Source organism: Pseudonaja textilis, chromosome 12, assembly GCF_049901715.1.
Source record: "Pseudonaja textilis isolate UNSWEBS1 chromosome 12, rPseTex1.2, whole genome shotgun sequence".
NCBI classification, from domain to species: Eukaryota; Metazoa; Chordata; class Lepidosauria; order Squamata; family Elapidae; genus Pseudonaja; species Pseudonaja textilis.
The window spans coordinates 5,828,807-5,850,344 of NC_142001.1; the positions used below are offsets into that span (position 1 = coordinate 5,828,807).

The window sequence follows — 21,538 nt, forward strand, 5'->3', positions numbered from 1 at the left end:
ACTACCAACCTGCCTTCCATCAAGGACCTGTCTACTGCACGAGTCAAAAAGAAGATATCTACACACCCCTCACATCCCGGACATAAACTGTTTCAACTCCTTCCCTAAAAACGATACTATAGAACACTGCACATCAGAACAAATGGACACAAGGAGAGTTTTTTCCCGAATGCCATCACTCTGCTAAACAAATAATTCCCTCAACCTGTTCAACTATTACGAAGTCTGCACTACTATCACTATTAACCTTCTCATCACTCCTTATCACCCATCCCATCCCACTTGTGACTGTATGACTGTAACTTTGTCACTTGTATCCTTACGATTTATATTGACTGTTTCCTAGTATGATTTGATTGCTTATTGTACCCTATGACTATCATTAAGTGTTGTTCCTTATGATTCTCAACTCTTGACGAATGTATCTTTTCTTTTATGTACACCAAGAGTTTCTGCACAGAGACAAATTATTTGTGGGTACAGTCACACTTGGCCAATAAAGAATTCTATTCTGTTCTGTTCTGTTCTGTTCTATTCTATTCTATTCTATTCTATTCTATTCTATTCTATTCTATTCTATTCTATTCTATTCCTTATTCTATCCTATTCTATCCCATTCTATCCTATTCTATCCTGTTCTATTCTATTCTATTCTAGTCCTTATTCTATTCTAGTCCTTATTCTATTCTATTCTATTCCTTATTGTATTCCTTATTGTATTGTATTGTATTGTATTGTATTGTATTGTATTGTATTGTATTCTATTCTATTCTATTCTATTCTATTCTATTCTATTCTATTCTATTCTATTCTATTCTATTCTATTCTATTCTATTCTATTCTATTCTATTCTATTCTATTCTAACAAAGGGACAGAATCAAAATCACATTAAGTTGTACCACTGGTTTACAAAGCCTTAGTAAGACCACACTTGGAATCCTGCATTCAGTTCTGGTCACCACACAGAAGAAGGATGCCATGGCTCTAGAAAGAGCGCAAAGAAGAGCAACCAAAAGGATTGAGGGCCGGAGGCTGAAACAGGTGAAGAATGGTTGCAGAAACTGGGTATGTCTAGTGTAACGAAGAGAACAGGGGCGGAAGGGATGGACCCGACAGCACCGTTCCAGTATTTGAGGGGCTCCTACAAAGAAGAGGGCGGGGGGAGGTCAGCCTATTCTCCGTAGGCAAGGCAAGAAACCATAGATGGAAACTAACCAAGGAGAGAAGCAACGCAGAATTGAGGAGAAACGTCCGAACCGTGGGAGCATTCAACCCGTGGAAGGGCTTGCCACCGGAAGTGGCGTGTGCTCCATCCCTGGACAACTCTTTGTCTGGAATGCTATAGAGTCTTCTGCTTGAGCAGGGGGTTGGAGTAGAAGACCTCCAAGGCCCCAGTTCCAACTCTTGTCATTCTATCTTCTCTATTTTAAAGAGAGTAAGTCGAATTTCATGGCTGGCTGAGGATTTCTGGGAGCTTGAAGTCCACCCTCTTAAAGGTTTCCCAGAGGACGCCCGAGCTCCAAGCAATGGGTTGCTGTTAGCCTCCCTGGGCTTCCCTCCCCCCCTCCCTCCCTGCTCCAGCTGTGGCTCCCTTTCCACCGCAGCTGCTGGCAAGAGCCGGAGCAACGCCCTTGGCCACAGCGGATGAGAGCTGATGCAAAGCCCCAACTGCCAGTTTTTGAGCAAGCAGGTCCCCCGGTGGAGGCTGACACCCAGCGGTCAGTCACTTCCCCCTGGCAATGACTCGGCACTCAGCGGTGGTGGCGGCGGCAGTGTTGAAAGAGGGCCGGGTTGGCACAAGGCGGGGGGGCGGGGGGGCTGATAAGCAGCACATCTGCCATCCGTTCAGCCAGAAGCAGGCCAGGATTGGGAGTCTGCCTGCCAGAGATAACTAGGGACTTTGCAGGGAGGGAGCGACAAACCTTCTGGGGATCCCAGGAAGCCTCCAGAGGACCCCCCCCCAGCTCCCCCTGTGCTCCCCTGTGCTCGAGGAAACGGAGTGGAGCCGCCCCCTGCCCCTCTCCCCCCCCCTGCACTCCTGCTAAATGCCGGGGGTCCTTGCCTTCCCACCCTTCACCTGCCAAAGGCTGGGGGTCCTTGCCTTCCCACCCTTCACCGAGTAGCCCTTCAAAGGTGCCGGGGCTGAAGAGAGGGACCGATGCCCGCAGCAGCCTCCCTGTGGTCCCCTGGTCAAAATCCAGACCCTCCCTTGGCCACTGGCCCTATTGGTGACAGTCGCCCCGTCCCGGGGTCCCCCCTTGGCCCCCTTCTGACGAGCAAAGTCAATGCATAAAGTCACATTCACTTAACGCCCATCTTACTCGCTTAACACCTGTGGCAGTAAGGGTTGTAAAAATGGGGCAAACCTCACTTAACAACTGTCTTGCTTAGCAACAGAACTGTTGGGCTCCGCGGTGGACCTCCGCGGTCATGCTGTGGCTTCACGTCAAGTCCCGCAGGCAGGCAGGCAGGCAGGCAGGGTGGGGAGGGGCGGGGGCGGCTCTGCCCAGCTGCCCAGGGACCCTTTGAGAAGGCCGAGGTTGGCAGGCCACGGGTCTCGGGGCTCAGCAGAATGGCCCCTCGGCCGCCACCCTCCTCCGGAGAGGTTCAGGGCAGGACCCATCCTGCGCTCCAGGGTGAACGCAGACCCTCGGCTGCAAGCAGAGAAGGGGCCTGTTTGCAAGCATGGCTGTGTTGCCGGCGTTTTCAAGAAGGAGAGACCTACAGGTTCACCTAAACCGTGAAGCGATTTAGGCAGGTGCCTGAGAGAAAAGCACCTCGAAGGGACGGCAAGTCGCGTCACACTTTTCTCGCCTCCTCTGCTAGGAGCAAGAATTCTGTGGGGTCTGCAAAAATGGAGCGTTTCCTGCTTGCTCAGAAAATCCTCCCATAGTGAGATCCCCAAACCCCAAAAACTTTAACCTTAGACTGTTTAGTATTGACCTCACCCCTTTCCTAAGAGGTCTGTAGGAGGCATGCATAAGCGCACCAACGTGCCTACCGTCCCTGTCCTATTGTTTCTTTTATTTTTCTTCTATGTACCCATTTCATGTATTCATAACTATGCATACACTTATACCTATTATCTTGTAAGTGGATGACAAATCAAATAAATAAATAAAAATAAAAATAAATCCCTCGACCTCTGCCAGAACGTGTCTTCATCAGTGACAAACCAACACGATATTTTCCTTTCGTTATCAGCTCTTCTTCAATTTGATAAAAGATCGTTTTCTTTCCATGGTTGCAATTGTTGCAGACGGAAGTGGTGTTTTCAGTTTGGAATGGCAATTCTGCCGGGCGATTTCTTCCCGTCGTCCATGTTCCCTTGAACTGTACTTGAGCCTCTCTTGATCCCAACATTTGCTTAAGCCCTGTCCTTTGTGACACCCCCCCTCAAGCACTGGAAGACCGCTATCATGTCACTCCTAGTCCTTCTCTTCTTTGGACTAGTCACTTTCCACAGCCCTTCATTGTACATTTTAGCCTCCAGACCCGCTAATCATCCTGGTTGCTCTTCTCTGTACTCTTTCCAGAGTCTCAACCTCTTTTTGTTTTGTTTTGTGGTGACCAGAAATGAACGCAGCTCTGCTAATCAAGCTAAGCTGTATTCAAAAATACTCCCACCCAGAGAAACCTGAAAGAAAAAAATCAAGCACCCCGAAAATAAACTAAGCAACATTAAGACTTGAAGGTGAAATCACTTTGGAGAATATCAAGGCAGTTTTTGAAAATATTTGTAACAATTATCTTAGAGTCAGACTGATGCAATTTTATAGAAATGGGCCTCCCTGCGCACTGGGGAAGTTTGTTTCTGTTCTCCTTTTTGAAGGATTGCAGTTTACACAGCCAGAAAGCTATGTGTTGCCTTGCATTATTAGCAAAAATATTGTCCAGAAAACATGATATGGAGAAAATCTGTAAGCTGTGAAGGCTGCAGTACAGGCACCCCTGATTTCTTTCAGTTATGCCCAGAAAATAAGGGGTTGGTTTTCAGCAGTGCCAAGAGAGAGATCCTTAGATTTTTATACTCTCTCCTGCCACTGCCACCTTCTTAGATCTTTTACAGTGGGGGTCTTTGAGGGTGGTGGGGTCTCCCAGGGACAAACTGGACATTTATAATTCTATTTCTTCCATATTGTCAAACAAGGTTTTACCGATGCCGGCAGTTTGTCTTTTCTACTGCAGAGTTTTTGGGTGGAAGGGCTCATCCAAGCCTTTAAATAGCAGTCAAAATATCAGCTGCAGTGGTTTTAATTGTATTCCTGAAAGTTATGCCATTCTGGGTCATTAACAGTTAGAAAAAGATGCCGACATTCTACTTTTTAAAAATGGAAATAATATTAAAATAAAAACATAAAGGATCTGTATTTTCCAAACATAGAAATTATATGAACCTTTTAGAAATATATCTTGACCTGGAAGTTAACTAAAAAAAAAATTTGCCAGGACCATAATACCACAAGAACCATTTCAGACAACAATTTCCAGCAAAAATGACTTTCAAAAACATTCCACAGGTATCTTACAATAAGGAACTCTTTACGAATCTTTACCCCCGGTGTGCAATTGTATAATGTGAAGGACAGATAAGGTTATGGGGTTTTTTGGTTGTTCAGAATGCATTTTGTGAGAAGTGAGCTGGAGGGAAGGGGGGGTGTCAGCTATTTTGGTGAAGGAAAAGCCAAATACAAACTCCACACAGAGTGGGGCTGCAGTTGTGAAGGGAATGTATTTATTAAATTTGTCATGCCACCCATCTCACTATCGAAGCAAGAATACAAAAATATTAAAAACATTAAAATTGCATGTTAGGAATTAGGAACCAAGTCCATCCATCCATCCATTCATTCATAACATTTATTGGCCAGCTGTGTGATCACCTGGGAACTCGGGGCAGCTTGCAATCATGAATGGTAGGGAAGTGAGGGTCTTCTTTCTTGCCCCTCAGCCACCTCCATCTTGGAACTGCCGCCATCTACCAATCAGCAGAGCCAAGTTTTGAGGGTCTCTTGGAAGGCCAAGAGGTTGGGGGCAGCTCTCATCTCCAAGACCAAGGATGTCCCCAGAGGGCATTCTTCTGCTGGACCGCCCAAAGTTCCCAGAGATAGGGAACATTTCCCCTGCCCCACCTGTGCTTCAGGTAAATTCCCAGTCGTTGGTTTTAGCATTTACAAGCATTCCGGAATATTTATTTTTAAATTTCATTCTTTGATTTATGTCAGTCAGGAAATCAAAGTAGGGGGTCTCTAGTAGGAAACGGATCGGTCATAAGGAGGAGAGAGGCAAGGACAAAAAATAAATAAAGTTGGGATCACAGAGAGAGCAAGGAGACACAGACAGACACGGACCTTGGTAGGGGTAGGAGGCACAGAAGAGCAGAAACGTTGGAGAACAACGTTTAAGAAAAAAGGAAAAGGTCGACTTGTCCTAACTGAGTGCAGCTAAGGAAAACTTAAGGAACTTTGTTTCTTAAGTTCAAGCAAGGAGGGGAACCATTCATAATAAGGAGGGAGGGTGTCAGCCCCTCAAAGCAGACCAGAACAGGGTGCCATAATTAGGAACCTTAGTACTATTTTTATTCTAAGAAGAACAGACTCTTAAAAGTCCGAGTGGGTTTCCCTTTCTCCCTTTGTCCCCCAGGGACACTGTCTCAGATTACAGCCCTGGCTCAGGCTCTTGGTTGTGGGTCTTCCTCCTGTAACTCAAGGTCATTTAGTCTGCCCATGATGGGGACACAGATAATCAGATTTGGAAGGGACCTTGTAGGTCATCTAGTCCAACAGCCCCCCCACCAACCCCCAAGCAGGAGCCCCTACACCATTTCTGACAAATGGCAGTCCAATCTCTTCTTGAAAGTCTACTCGCATTCGCATGCTTTTGACATGCAAAACGGTTCACCTCATCGTTGCATGATGCTCAGGTCTCAAGTCCGGGCTGCCAGCTTTCCAGCCAACAAGCCCAGCAACCCCTGAGCCACTGTGCCACCCCTGCCAGCCTATGGTGTTAATTTTATTCAGAGCATCAAATAAGCCTTAGGCATAATTACAGAGCCTTAACCCAACCCTAACCCTTAACTTTATTATCAGCATTTTCAAAAAACACCTCAAAACCAATCAAAATTGTTAAAATAAATCGAAGGGTGTTTCTTGCTGGTATCATTGATCCTGGAAGCTCATTGCCCCTCGTTTTCATGTGCTTCTCTTTCTTGTTCTCAGCTATACTGCACCAAATACTTGTAGAAGCACTTTTCTCATAGCTTCCACCTCTCTCAACATGCATGATTAGAGCCAGAGATCAAGAAGCATTTTGATTGCTTTTCCTGAAATCATTCCCGTCCCTGGAATGAAGAGGGCTCTCCTCTAGACGTCATATACCCATAAGGAAGGAAGGAAGGAAGGAAGGAAGGAAGGAAGGAAGGAAGGAAGGAAGGAAGGAAGGAAGGAAGGAAGGAAGGAAGGAAGGAAGGACAGAAGGAAGGAAGAAAGGAAGGAAGGATGGAAGGACAGAAGGAAGGAAGGATGGAAGGAAGGAAGGAAGGAAGGACAGAAGGAAGGAAAGAAGGACGGAAGGAAGGAAGGACGGAAGGATGGAAAGACGGAAGGAAGGAAGGAAGGAAGGAAGGAAGGAAGGAAGGAAGGAAGGAAGGACTTCTGTATGGGAAACGTTAGCATGTTCTCTTCAATAACCTTTGGTAATGGTTCACTAGTACACACCATTCAGCCCCTAGATCTACTAGGACTACTCACTCTTGAACAAAATAACAAAACTACAGGAAAAAGAGGATGGAAAAATCCCAACTTGATGCTGCTAAGGCTTGTCTTCAAAAATTTCTGAAAAACGTTGTACTTTGTGCAAAAGACCGCAGAGAAGAACTTCTTGATAGAACAATTTTAAGCAATATAGTAAGTTGGGAACAAATTTGGGCAATACAGGAAGAAGCAATTTCATGACTGCGTCACACTTCAAATATTACCAATATGTCTTCCTAGCAGGGTCCATCCAACAGCTGGGCATGCAGCCTCCCCCTTATTGCCCCAAGTCCTCTCAAGGTGCCCTGCCTGAGTCCCTAAGTCTTGTTGTGCCCTCACTTAGGTAACGGGGCACAGGGTCCAAATGCCTTCTCTAAGTGAAATACAGGCAGGAAAATACGTTGTACATGATGGGGGGCCTTTCTTGACAGGCCAAGAGCCCAAGGTTGTAATTCTGTGTTCCCAAAGACTCCAAGACCAGATGGAGAAATTTGGCACTGAAACTGGAGGATGGATTTTGGCATCGCTTGGGGAAGGAGATACTCATCTGTCTTTGTGTTGAGGCAAAGAGGGCAACCTGAAACAAGAGTGAATACGGTGAATAATCCTTCTGGGTACCTTAAAAGCCCCCCAATTTTATTAGGATAAGCTCTTGCATTCTGCCAGAGGCCCTTCCTCAGATGTATACGCTGCAGTTACAGCCATAAGTGGAGGGGCTGAGCTAGACGGGGGAGAGGGAGGAAACAGAGGGCATCCTTACCTCTGGATTATGGCCCTTCACGAAGCAACATAGCTGTGTGGAGTTTCCCTTTGGAGCCAATTTCGAATTTCCCTTTGGAGCCAATGAAAACCTCTTTCTGAATGAAGTCTACAAGTCAAACTGATGCGTAAAACCAAAGTGATCTAGCTTAATCCAGATTGGAACATTAGCTCAACTTGATTTTCCAAATCTGTTTTAAGTCTTGTGCCTGAGCAATGTGCCTCTCCAGTTTGGCAGCCTTCTTGACCTTCCCTTGTGTTGCAACTTGGGGGACACACGATGGTGGCAGCTGTGGCCCTTGGGGTGTGGGGCTGATGATACCATGCCAGGACTTCTGGTCCACCCAGCAATCTTATTTGGACCCTTGGCTTTTTAGGGTATCCTTGAGAAAGCCATCCAAAAAACAGGGTTAAGTGGTCTTCAGGATGGAGACCTAGCTGCAGGCTGTTTGTGTGTGTGTGTGTGTGTGTGTGTACATCAATAGGGGATATTCTCAGGTATCTCCTTGGTCTTAACAGAGGCATCCCAAGCAAGTAGTCAATTGGAGACAGGCCCTTTCCTGAGGGACCATAGTTTTGAATGTCAAGGTAAATACAAGTCTTCCCTTTGCATGACTCCAGGAGGGTCCCAGCCATGTTTTTTGGATTTTGAATTTTGTCTGTATTCCCATGTGATCTCATTTGCAATTTACACCTCTCTTAGATGATTAGATCATTTATATGCCACTGTTATTATTTCAATATGGTATATTGTAATGGATTTTTATTCTATTCTTTACTAATTACATAAACTTCCTTTGAGAATATTTTATTGCAAAGAAAAATTCTAATCCATCAAATAAATAAAATAATGATTCATTTTCTATTCCAGTTTGGTTACTTCAGTGAGGCATACTTTATGAATAGTCTCTTCCTCTATTCACCCTATTTTTAAGTACATGTATTATTTTTTTCCCATTCCTCTTTTATTTGAAACAAAAGAAGAAGTGATCAGCAACTGAATTTGATGAATCTCTCTGGGCAAAAGAGGGCATTGAAAAAAACCTCCTCATTTACACACTGAGAGATGAGGGTGCTGGATAAGGTTTGCCAACTAATGGCAAATGGTGAAAACTGACTAATTCCACACTGGCTTTTATTGCATGGACTGGAACAGAAAAGAGGATAGCCAACAGGTCATTTTCTTCAGAGATTAGATTTCCTTTCCTCCTTTGCTTCTGAAAGTGAGTTCAATATTTAAAGTGTTTACATATCCTCAATTTAAGATTAAGAGGAAGGGCTGGCATTCAAATTGGAAGCAGAACGTTATTCATTAACACACATTTTTAAAACATCATTGTATTCAAGAGAGAAACTCTTACTTTGTTACCCTAAAACAATGTTTTTCAAACATGCCAACTTGAAGATTTATTTTATTTATTTATTTATTTATTTATTTATTTTTGTCAATTGCTTACAAGATAATAGGTATAAGTAAAAACATAGTTATGAATACATGGATATATATATAAGAAAAATAAAAGAAACAATAGGACAGGGATGGTAGGCACGTTGGTGCGCTTATGCACGTCCCCTATAGACATCTTAGGAAAAGGGTGAGGTCAATAGTCTACAGTCTAAGGTTAAAGTTTTTGGGGTTTGGGGAAGAAACCACAGAGTCAGGTAGAGTATTCCAGACATTGACCACTCTGTTGCTGAAGTCGTATTTCCTGCAATCAAATTTGGTACGATTAACCTTGAGTTTGTATCTATTGTTTGCTCTTATATTGTTATGGTTGAAGCTGAAGTATTCATTGACAGGTAGGACATTGCAATGTATGATTTTATGTACAATACTTAGATCAGACCAAAGGAGATGCAGTTCTAGGTTTTCTAGGTCTAGAATTTTGAGTCTGGTGGCATAAGGTATTCTGCAACTAGTAGAGGAGTGGAGAACTCTTCTTGTGAAATATTCCTGGGCTTTCTCAACTGTGTTAATATCAGATAGGTAATGTGGGTAAGATATAAAAATGTATACGTTTCAACTCCCCAAATTCTCCAGCTGCCATGCTGGTTGTGGAATTCTGGGGGTTGAAGTGCACCCATCTTAAAATTGCCAAATTTGAAAAACACTGTGTTAAATAAAGCAATAAAGTTAAACTAATGTTTGAGCTTCTTGGTTTTCACTCATTTCAAAATTCGGGATAGATATGGTGCTGCAGTACCTACTGAACTTCACAGAGCGATCATCGAGATGATATGTTTAAGCAGCTCCTATCAAGCATGCACACCATGTTTTTGAGCTATGAGTGATAGTGTGTAAAGTATATTTTGCCCTTTAAAGGTGAATGTTTTGATTCAGAGCCTTTTGGTATCCCACTTGTGAGATTCAGCGGGAGCAAACTCCACAGGGATAAAGCAAGTATATCGCAGGACAACAAAATTGGGAGAGATCTTGTGGGACTTTCAGTCCAACCTCTGCTCAAGCAGGAGACTTTGGACAATTTCAGACAAATGGTTGTCCACTCTCTTTATACATTGATTGGAGCAGAATAAAACATGATTTCAAAGTGACTTATAAATGTTGCTATAACCTTGGTGTGGCCTTTCAACCAAGTTTTTCCCATGAGCGTTTGCCTCTTCTCCCTGGCTGGGTTCACACTTGTCCTGTGTGTTGTGCCATTGTGTGATTTACTTGATGGACATTCAAAGAGGAGGAAGTTTGAATTGCACAGTTCCAGCTACCATCTGGATTGAGTTGACCAGCCACTCCCCTTGTGTCCATCCTGGACGCAGTCCAGGCACTCATTCCATGGTGGGAGCAGGCAGGTGGTCTGTTCCGACCAACATGTTATGAACACTACAGTATCCGATCAAAACTAAGGCAGGTCATGTGTCAAGTAGGAAAATGCTGGAGGTGGTCATGATTGGGAAGAGCTCCAAGTACAGCAGTTGAGCTCAAGAAATTCTTGCAGTGCCCTGGGGCTGTTGGTCCAGGTGGGAGGGGAGGATTTTATAAATGTATATAAATTACATATGCTTTCAGAACATCAATACAAATGCATATTCACTTTGAAACTCCAAAGTGTCATTTTTCATCTCCATTGCCCAAACCTGGGTTTACATTGAGGTTTGGTAAATATTGGAAGGCCAGCAAAGGAACTGTGCTTGGAAGAAGAGAGGGAGAGCCCTCAGTCCTCAATCCGCAGAGCTGAAGCTGTTGTCTTTCCTTCTCTTTCTTTTCCTCTTTAATTCTACTTTAATTCTATTCTATTCCAAGAAAAATTATCTGGATTGGGCACAGAAGAACAACCAAATTAGGTGCAGGAATAGGCGATGTGGTAGGCGAGAACCAAGGACTGCAAAACGTTACTCAATTTTGACTTGTCAAACATTCAGCGATTTCCTGTCATCATCTGACCTCAACATTATCTTCCCCATTTTAGCTTCCTCTTAAGGAGAGGTCCCTTGCATAACAACCTCTTGTCTTTGTGGACATCGCTACTCTTCCTCTTCGGCTTCAAATGGCAGGAGTACCCAAGTGAGGACTTCAAAGAGAGGAGGGTAAAGTATGCTTCTCTGGTTCTTCTAGGGGGTGCCTGGATCTTCTCCTCTGGCCTGGTAAGAAGATGGGTTGAATTCCGGCTTTGGGGAAATGGCCAATTAGCCATTGTTTTCCAGGGAGTTCAGTTACAAAAACTGCCAAACTTGTTTAGTAACAAATGGGATGGATCCTTTCCACTTTTAGGAGTGAGTAGAATTTACTTCTGCGTAACTTTCCCCTCCTTAAAGATGGAGGTGAGCAGTGTCAAGGAGGAGGTGATAGTTTGAAAGGAGGGATGGAGTCACAGCACTGTGGAGTCTCTGTCCACTTTCAAACTCTGTCCACTGGATTTGCAGACGGGCGTTTTCAAAATCTGTTGGTACCCCTCCCCTCAAAATGCACCCAGAGAATTTCCAATTTCCATCACTGTTCAAAATTTGTTCTCTTTGAAACTTAAGTGGTCTAGGAATAAAAACCAAGGGCTGGAAGGGAGGCGAATTGGCCCGCAGTCTTCCAACTCCATGGCTTTGTGTCCTTCCCAAAAGTTGTGTTAGACAGTAAGATTAATGAATAAATAATTCTCTGGACCATTTCAAATACACTATGGGTAACAGCACTACATGCATGTGTCTTTACATAAGACATTAGAACCATAAAGTTCATTCATTTAACCATTCATTTAAAGGTTTTTTATTGCTTATTTGTACCCTATGATTATCATTAAGTGTGGTACCTTATGATTCTTGATGAATGTATCTTTTCTTTTTATGTACACTGAGACCATACGCACCAAGACAAATTCCTTGTATGTCTAACCACACTTGGCCATTAAAGAATTCATTTATTCATTTTGTTCTGGTTGAATTTGTGCCTTAAGAAAGAACATAGAGAGATTAAGCATCATTATTTAATTTTCCTGCACACCAATCAGGTGGCAAAATAACAAACATAAAAATGCCATACTATGAATACTGGTTTTTCATTTAACATTGAAACAGTTCCTCTCCCTTCTTTAATCATATCTATATTCAGTCTTCTGCATTAGAGCTGGATATTTCATTTCCCAAATTTTAGGAAATGTTTGCTTACAGAATTTTTAACTGTGCTTTATGTAAGAAGAGTTAATAGCAAATGTTTTACCCCCGTATTTGCTAAATACTCTTATTGTTAAAAGCAGAAAGGCAGGAATCCTTTTTTAAAAATGGGTTCCTATCGCTACCTGATCCATAGTGAAAAAAATAGGAATGATCAACTGAGGCCAGCCAAAAGTCAAGCTCTTTCCTGCCACCTTGTGTTCAGATGGGCCTTTGCACCCAGCTGTGATAACTAGCAAATATCTTCATTTTAGAATGTTTATTGAACATTTGTCCTTGGTCTCCACTTTGGTTTGTTTGTTTAGATTTCACCTTTTTGAACCGCCCACCTGCTTCAGAGAGGAACTCTGGGCAGCGAACACTAAAACGGTAAAATGTAACAACGGTATATAAAAATTAGAATTTTAAAAGGAGGTCAGGCTAATGAAGAAGCCCTATAAAAAGGAGAACTCCAAAGATGAAGAAGGACGGTCTCTCAGGGCACCGACTGGCCCGTCGACTGCCCGCTCCTCTGCACTCTCCATCAAAGGCTGCAGAGCAATGCTTTGCCTCTTTTGAGGAAGGCTAGGTGGGCATGGGTCTGCCTCATCTCGGGGGGATATTCCACTGGAGGGGGACACACAACAGCAGAGTTCTTTAACTGACAGGGGTCTGCAATATACCTTCCCTGGCTATGTTATATATCAATATTCAGGATTGTTCAGATGGAATGCTTCATACTGTTCAATTGATTGGAAATTTATTGTGGCAATGTGACGCATTGAAGGAGCCATCAGAAATATTTTGCAGTTTTTGAGAACCGTTTTTCATTTCCTTTTTACAATCTTAGGAATGTTTCTTTCATTTTTACAATGTATTTACGACATGTTTTTTGACCTTGTTTGGTGACAGGACTCAGTTATTTCTGGCAACATTAAATTGGACTTTGATTTAAAATTAAGATTAACAATTGAAATCAATAGATATGCCTAAAATTGCGATGGAGCTTGACTCCTTTATTATAATAAACTGGTAACTTGGCATCATGTTTCTCGTTTTTTTTCCAAAAAGATTTTTATTTTTATCTTTTACAAACATCTCTTTTGGTGAACAGTGTGATTCCAGGTTTTTACATTTCCATACAAACATGACCATACATATCTATCTTACATATTCAGTTTCTTATCGTATCATTACATTTTCTATTTTCTATAAATTTTCAAAAATATTCTTATGTTTTTCACATTTATTTTATCCATTTTAGTTCATATCTTAACTTATTCTGTTTTTCTTTAATTATACTCTTATCTTCTTTGTATAATATCTTAAAATTCTTATTTCTTAATCTGTATTCATTGTATTTTTATACTTTTATCTGTCATATTTGCAATTTCATCACATATTCTTATTTCATTATTCAATAAATTCCATCCTAGTGTTAATAATTGCAAACATTTCCCCCTTAATTATCTGTTTGAGTGCACCACCTTTTTGTCTTATACATCATTCAATTTACTCCCCTTTAACTCAGATTAAAAATTACCATAACATAATTATTTTAGTTATCATCTAAATACTAGATATCACATATACATTTTAGGTTAGATTCCACATGATATTCTTTTCTTTATTCTAAAACATTTATTTTTTCTAATACATTAATCTTTTCAGCTAATTGAAGAAACTGATATTTGTCTTTTTAGTACAATTCTCATAGTTCATTTTAACTATATTTTAAATTTCATTTAATGTAATTGACATTCTTATAATAGTCCCATCTTTACACGTATTTCAGTTAATTTAACAATAATTCTTAGAAAATAATCAAATAGAAAAGAAAACATCAGTTCCAATCATTCCATTTTTACAATCTATATTCTTATACCTCTTTATGTATTATTGCCTTGTAGAGTCCCCTTTCTTATTCTCAGTTTACCCATTATCTCTAGGTCTTCTAGCCATGTAGCTTCTTTTCATTTTTTTCTGGCTTTCTATATCCCCTTCTTTTCTGGTCCTTTCCCTTATTCCTCTTTTCCTTTATTTTTTTATTTTTCCCCTCCATTTCTGACTCCATTTTTTATCCCCCTCTCTCTTTTGAACTTTCTCCTGTAATTCCCTTTTCTGCTGTTTCCTTTTTCTTTGTTTGACTTTCGAAACAATTACTTCTTTAATTGTCCCTTCAGACCTCCAAGTTTTAATTTCCATGCGTTTTCCCTTTTTCAATGATCGTCATGTGATTTGTTCATTGAGGCTGGCCTCTTCTTTAATCAACTCCTCCCCTTCTGGTTCTCCTTGTCTGTCTTTGTTCTCCAACGACGCCATTTCTAGCATTTGTAAAGCAATACTGCACAATTCCACTTTTCTCCATTTCATTTTCCTTATACTTCTTAAGTCTGATTTTATTTCCAGGCAGTATTCTGCCATTTTTGTGCACCTCTTTTAATTTTAATTTTTCTTCTATCTCTTTCTTCAGTATTTAAATCCAGTCCGGTTATCCAGTAGTTAATTTAAACCAGGTTCCACATCTGTTAAATCCTATTTCAAGTTTCCATGGTCATGTTTCTTTATCTTAAATATCAGCATCACTAAAGAACAGATATATAATAACCTTAAGCCCCAAAACCTCTTGAGACCTTCAGTTCAGACATGACTCATGAAATCCACGAGCCATTTAAGCACATTTTGGGCTAGGATGCTTCTCCAACTTGGAGAGGGGTATCAGGCCATTAATTGGAAAAAATGGGGGAAATGTGATTGTAAACCATTAATCTTAATCAACTTAATTAATCAAGTTTCAGAGACTTGATAAATTGTTCCTTGTTAATTACATGCTCTAAAAATAGATAGGAATAAAAGGATTGTGCTGTGGTCTTTTTAACCTTCTCCTAAATAATCTGGAGAAAATGTTTATGTCATCCAATGGTGGGATTCAAAATTTTTTACTACCAGTTCTGTGAGCGTGGCTTGGTGGGCGGATACTGCAAAATCCCCATTCCTCACCCACCCCACTAACCTGCTTTCCAGCTCCGTTCTCCTATGCGGGGCAACCAGCCAATCAGCTGGGACTCGGGAGGCGGAGAATAGATGCGGGTGGGGCCAGTCAGAGGTTGCATTTGCCGGTTCTCCGAACTACTCAAAATTTCCACTACCGGTTCTCCAGAACCGGTCAGAACCGGCTGAATGCCACCTCTGTCTAAATCTGAACCATCTCCAACCTAGTTATCTCTCACATTAAGGAAAAAAATAAGAGTGGTGGGGGAGAGAGAAATAAGCCTTCCATGCAGGTATCTGCAGGGTATGGTGGAAAAGTCAGGATGGAGGCCACACTTTGGGGCACCCCAGTCCTTGGAAACTGTGCCTGGTGTGGACTACATGTCCCATTTGGCTACAGAATGGTCAACTTCCTTTAGTCGAGCTGTTGTACTGACCCAGCCCAGGTGTTCGGTGAATATTGTGTTAGCAGGGTATGGGTGGGGGTGGGGGGAGCTGTACCTGATTTTTTCTTCCATTTTATTGCTCTTTATTTAAATTTATTTAAATGAATAAAAAGCATAGCACAGCTTCACTAAGCATTCTTTATTTGGGTCAGTCCAATAAACTAAGCAAAGTAAACCACAGGTGAGTTATCCAGTTATCCAAAACAAAATTTAGTCCCTGTCTGCCTTCACCTCACATGCCAACCAAAGTGCACTTTGGCTTATTGAAAACTATCCTACCTGGACCGTTAACATGCAACCACTAGAGGACGGCAAGCGGTCAGTTTTGGCTGCTGAGACACAATGGTCCCTTGTGGGGACCATCCAGCCAATAACTATCCAGGTTGGGCAAACCCAGCCAAGAATGCATGACTCAGCAGGCTGCTGTGTGACACTTCTCTCAGGCCAAGCGTGCGTGAGAGGGAGAGGCCGGGGAGAAGCTGTTGGTACAGTTACAACCCGCGCACTAAATGTTGGTTTCATCCTTTCAAAAATGAAGTGTTGTAGCTTATGAAGCTAATTTGGAACATTTTTTTTTTTCCAATTCGCCAGGCGAAGTAGAAGAGAACTGTTGCAAGCATGCTAAAATTGTGTTTGTGTCCTTTCCAGACTGATTGATGATGATTTGTCTAAGCTTGTCAAGGGAGGGAGCAAAGAGGGTGACCCTTGTGGAAGGAGACCACCACTGCATCTTGGGCCCAGACACAGAGGGCAGATCTGGCCCTTCTTTTGCCATTTTCTCTGTGGCTGCCAGTCTTTGCCTTGCTTGGTTCGCAGCTGCCTTGGCTGAGCTGCACAGGGGCCAATTCCATTGGCTGGTCCTGTGTGGCCTCTATATATTTAATGATACACAGACACATTAAAATGTCTAGAAGGGAAAAAAACAAAACCCTTCATTATATTTAGAAAGAGGTAAGAGTGGAATCCTTCCTGTGAAAATCTTCTTTCCTGGAGTTGCTAACTTTCGTTCTTTCATATTTTCAGATCTCCTGCTGATGAAGAGGCAGCCAGTCGCCTTCTGCAGGAGCCTTCAGTGTTGCCCTGTGTGTATTTGACAAGCTGAGTTCGACACTCAGTGTGGCAGTGTCAGTTTGTCAAATATACAAAGTGCGGCATTTGTCCAGCGACGGAACAGCGGATCTTCCAGGGTCTCCCGAACACAGATTGTGGGGATATCAGAGGGTGCAAAAAGCAAACGGCAAAGTTTTGTATTTTTTCCAAGGGTTAAGTACCGGTTCTCGCCATTCAGCATCTTTAGAGATGGCATCAACTCCAAGGATAGATCAATATATATCCTGTATGTATGTGTTTGGTGGTGTCAGCCCTTCAGGGTAGACCAGACTGGAAACCAATCATGCAGACTAACATTGCTTTTATTATAGGGCTACAATGACAAAATCTTGCAAGTCTGAAGAAGCTTGGCCCTACCTCCCTCCCTCCCTCCCTCTCTCTCTAGGAGAACCAGGGAGGTGTTGTCCAAAGGGCTTTCTCAATTTACAGTTCTGGTCCTGACTTTTATCTTACTATTTTATCTCATTGGTAGAGGTTCTTTCTCCTCTTCCTCAGGTTTAATCCTTCTGTCCATCACAGTGAATGTTCTAAAAACAATTACTTTGGCCTCTGTGCAAAGGCAGCATCCTTCTGTTGTTTATTAGAACAGCCTTGTTGTAATGACGAGGCAGTCGAGTTGTTTGATCATGAACAACTGAATCATGATGATCTTTATTGGAGTCTAGTCTTGCATTTATACACATTTTTAATCATCCTCCACCACTGGTTAACTGGTTACTGCTTAACTTTCGTTATTGTTCAGCACGGTAATCCATACAATTAATTATCTCTAGTTAAAGTCTAACATATGTTTACTTCCTCTCTCTAATCCTCTTTAGATTAGTGACTTTGTTTGCCTGAGTTGTATTTGCCTGGAAACATTCTTTATCTGAGGTTTGCCATCCAAGATTGGAACATTCCTGCAATTACAGCTCTACACAGCCTTTTCTCAGCCATCTCCTTGGCCCTGAAAAAAGGATACTGCCACTTTAAGGAATCTGCTTATGTTAACGCAAAGTTAATAAAACCGTTAAAGGAGCTTCTGCATCTCTTTTCAGGCTCATGGGTCAGATTACAGACTTTGGATAAAGAATTATTTCAGTTTAATCTGTGCAGACACGTTTCAAGAAGTGTTTGTGTTTGTGTCTGTAACTAATCAGGCAGCTTTAATGAATAGCGAAGAGATGTGTTGAGCCCACAAAGCATTCTGCTCTGCAGCTACTTTTGCACCCTGGATGTGGTAACCCTCCATGAGTCACTGCTAGCAGGGCATAAATATTAAGTTGAGGTTCTTGTCAGCCTCTGTGTTTACACATATTTCAGCAGTCGATCTTTAATTATCGATTTTGTCCATGTTATCTGAAAATGGATTAAAATTAAAATAATTGTGATTAACAAAGGCCGGCTCAGCTGGATGACTACTGAAAACCGTTTGAAGGAAGGAAATGTAAGATCCACAAAATGCACTTAAGTCATCAAGATGCCAAAATGAGGCTTAAGAAGAGTCTTGGAAAATAAACAGCTTTTATTTGTACAAAGGAAAGGCTGGGTGAACTTATTCCATGGCATATAAGGCAACATTCATGCCCTGAAAAAGCCACACCTAGGTGAGTGTGGCCACATCTTACACCCCCATTCAGCCAATCAGAGACAAAAGTTTGTTACCCAACGTGGGCAATGTCTTGCCCGTGCTCCCTTTATCCACAGAGCATTCTTTGTCCGTGCTCTGTCCACGCTTTTTATTCTCTTACAGAGCATTCCTTGTAGCCTTGGGTATCCGTGCTCCTAGACTGCCCCCTGCTCTGGCTCCATTTATCTATTGGGCAGGAAGTTCCTGTGTAACTGTTTTGTTCTGTCTCCAAGGATGTGCTTAGCTTTGAAGCAAACAACAGAAGCAAGATAGCAAACAAGATAGACTAGTAGCAAAGGTTGCAATTCTTGACAAGTGAGGGTTACAGAATTAATTCCTAATGAACAATTCCTAACAGTAGAAAAATGAGCACAATTCTTACAAAAAGTGAATAGCAAAGGTTAGATTGATTTGTGTTACTATATGTCCCTCCATTGGGAAGGATAATTATGCTGTTTTTGTTGCTGTTGTTTTGCAAGTGCAGCCTTTGCACCCACCAAGATTCCTCTATTTAACACAAAGACAGAGGACGAACATACAAAGGTGCCCAGTTGGGTAAATACTTATTTACCAAACATGCCAACCTTTGAATTACGGAGCTATGAAAATAAGACTGTACCTAAAGAAACAACACATTTATACAGAAACCCAGCAAATCCTTTTGAAAGAAGGATAGAATAGAACCAAGACTGGCAGCTTTGATGAAAGCTCTTTACTCAAGTACCTGTTTGAAAGTGTGGTATCGGGTTAATGGTGTTCTCACTAACAGGATTCACACAAATAAAGGGGGAAGAAAAGGGTGTTTCTTAGATCCATTATTATTTAACTTATACATCAATGACCTGCCAGGGTTAATGAAGGATCCCATGGTACATATGCCAATGATCCTAAATACATATTGTAACATCTCGCTCTATGCTGATAATATGATCCTATTATCATATTCACAAGTAGGATTGAGTAGGCTATTAAGCAGCTTCAGCTCCTACCTCCAGGATAAGTGCGCTGTCCAGACAGTTTAGAGTTAATAGGATAGTTAATTAGGAATTGAGAGCTGTCCCCTTAAGGGAATGCATCATGGTAAATATAGTTAAGGTATCCTGGGAAATGCAGTCCATGTCTTGTGGTCACATCTGTAATCCTGATTGGTCACCAAATTGACCCTTGTTGGGTTGGGGGAGGCTCCCTCCCTCTTGCCTGAATCCATTACCATGCAGCTGCTTCAATCATCATGGGGATGAGAGTTTATTATATTTCTACACCATAATGCAGACATGCAAAGGACTGGACATTAAGAAGAACCTCATCATAACTGTGAGTTGGTAAGAATTCCTGATGAACCAATAAAAAGAATTTGTATGGATGCTTTGTGGAGTTGCTCTGTCTGATTTATACCCATCCAAGGAGTAATAATAAGCAGAACAATAAGTATTAACCATTGCTAAATCTAAATAAAAATTATGGTGTTTGAAAACCATCATCAGAGGCATAGATGGCAGTTAGATGGGGAACCAACTGAACAACACCTTTGTATAACTTTTTCCAAGACTGGATCTTGGGTTTGCCATCATCAATGGAGTATACTTAGCACAAAAGCTCATTTGAATTTACTGCTTAAATGAAAGAATCACAGTTACCCAAGGCCCAACGAAACTGACAAACTTTGTAAGAAGCTGTGGCCTTCCTGTCTCTTGTGTAACAGGAGAACAAGTTTTAAAAAAAGAGTTGTTCAAAGAATCATGGACATAGAAGCACCAAATGATATAGCTACTCTAAGTAAGGCTGAATGTCAATGAAGATTCTCAGTCATCCAGGGGATGTTTGTCCCAAAGGTGCCTTTTTCAGGAGGCAACTGGACTTTCTCGTTTTTCTTTGAAGATATCTCGCTTCTCACCCAAGAAGCTTCTTCCGCTCTGACTGGATGCTGGGGCTGCATTTGCATCCTTTTAAAGACCCTGAGGACACAGACAAACCTCCAAGTGTCCTCAACAATACTCCAAAGAAGCGCAAATGACCAGCTGTCTGCAAGGAGTATAAATCCTTCCATTCCCCACCTTCCAGTCAGAACGGAAGAAACTTCTTGGATGAGAAGCAAAACATCGTCAAAGAAAACCAAGAAAGTCCAGTTGCCTCTTGAAAAAGCACCTTTGGGACTTAGTAAGGCTGATAACTTGAAATATAACATAAATATAAAACCTTTCAAATAGACAGCTGTTTAAAGTTACAACTGCCAAAACACTTTAGAGCTTGGTCCAATGATCAGATATAGGAGATACCATTCTACACCATATATTGAATGCATTTGAATTTGCTGAGTGGCGGAAGTAGAAGACTTGGCTCACCTCCTATTGGACTGTTGCTTGTATAAGAGGGTGAGAGACAGGTGGCTTGGTTCATACATTAAATGATTGGGGACCCCACATTAAAACGATATAAGTTATGTGTGGCCAGAATTTGAAAACAACGTTTGATATGGCATAGTACTTGAATGAAATGGTTCAGCTAAGATTGGTATATGTGGGGCTGATTGGGGTAGATTGTAGGGGTGATATTGAAATATAATTTTATCTTATTTTATTTATCTTTATATCAAATTAACTCCAATTTCATTTTAAATGGTTTTTATAGCATTTTATTAATAATTTGTACTTGGACTTCTGTATATTGATATGGCCTATCAGCTAATCAATAAACTAAACTATTAAACAAGAATGTATTTGGTCCGGTTTTCTGAGCTTGGTCACGAATAAACATATAATACAGAATAAACATGAATGAGCATTTGCTGGAGGTAGGATTTATTCACTCAACCATGAACAATGGTTGAAGGTAAGCTGCGACATTAGAGTTATACAACTATTGCTATGACAAGTGGACTATGATGTTTCTATATGCAGATTGAAGTTCCTGCCTAGGTTGTGATTGTGATTGCCCCAAAGAGGATGTGCTAAGTCCAGGAAGGAAAACCGTGAGGGGGTATGGGGTCTTCCCTTATCCTGAAGAAGTCTGATGGAGCCAATGAGGGGCTGGCCTAAGCGTTGGGATTGTATGTGTCTTCAGTATGTTTCTTACGTTCCTTCAGATGGAGGTTGCTAAAGGGAAGATTAGTCAGCTTGAATTTAAATTCCCACTCAGCTGATTGGACAACTTCCACTAAACCCCCGCCCAAATTTCATCCTTTCCAAACTCCAAAATAGATGATTGGTGAGCTCATTCAAATCTTCTCCATTCAAATCTATCAAACAGCAACGCTTCCTCTTTAAAACAAAAACAA

At 41.6% G+C, this 21,538-nt stretch overlaps 1 long non-coding RNA gene across 1 annotated transcript; it reads left to right on the forward strand.

The window, feature by feature from the left end:
* Positions 1–10,990: 10,990 nt before the first annotated feature.
* Positions 10,991–20,976, forward strand: LOC148124770 (uncharacterized). The gene is made up of 2 exons (XR_015745047.1): positions 10,991–11,112; positions 16,569–20,976. It is a non-coding gene; the product is annotated as an uncharacterized LOC148124770 (long non-coding RNA).
* Positions 20,977–21,538: the final 562 nt, after the last annotated feature.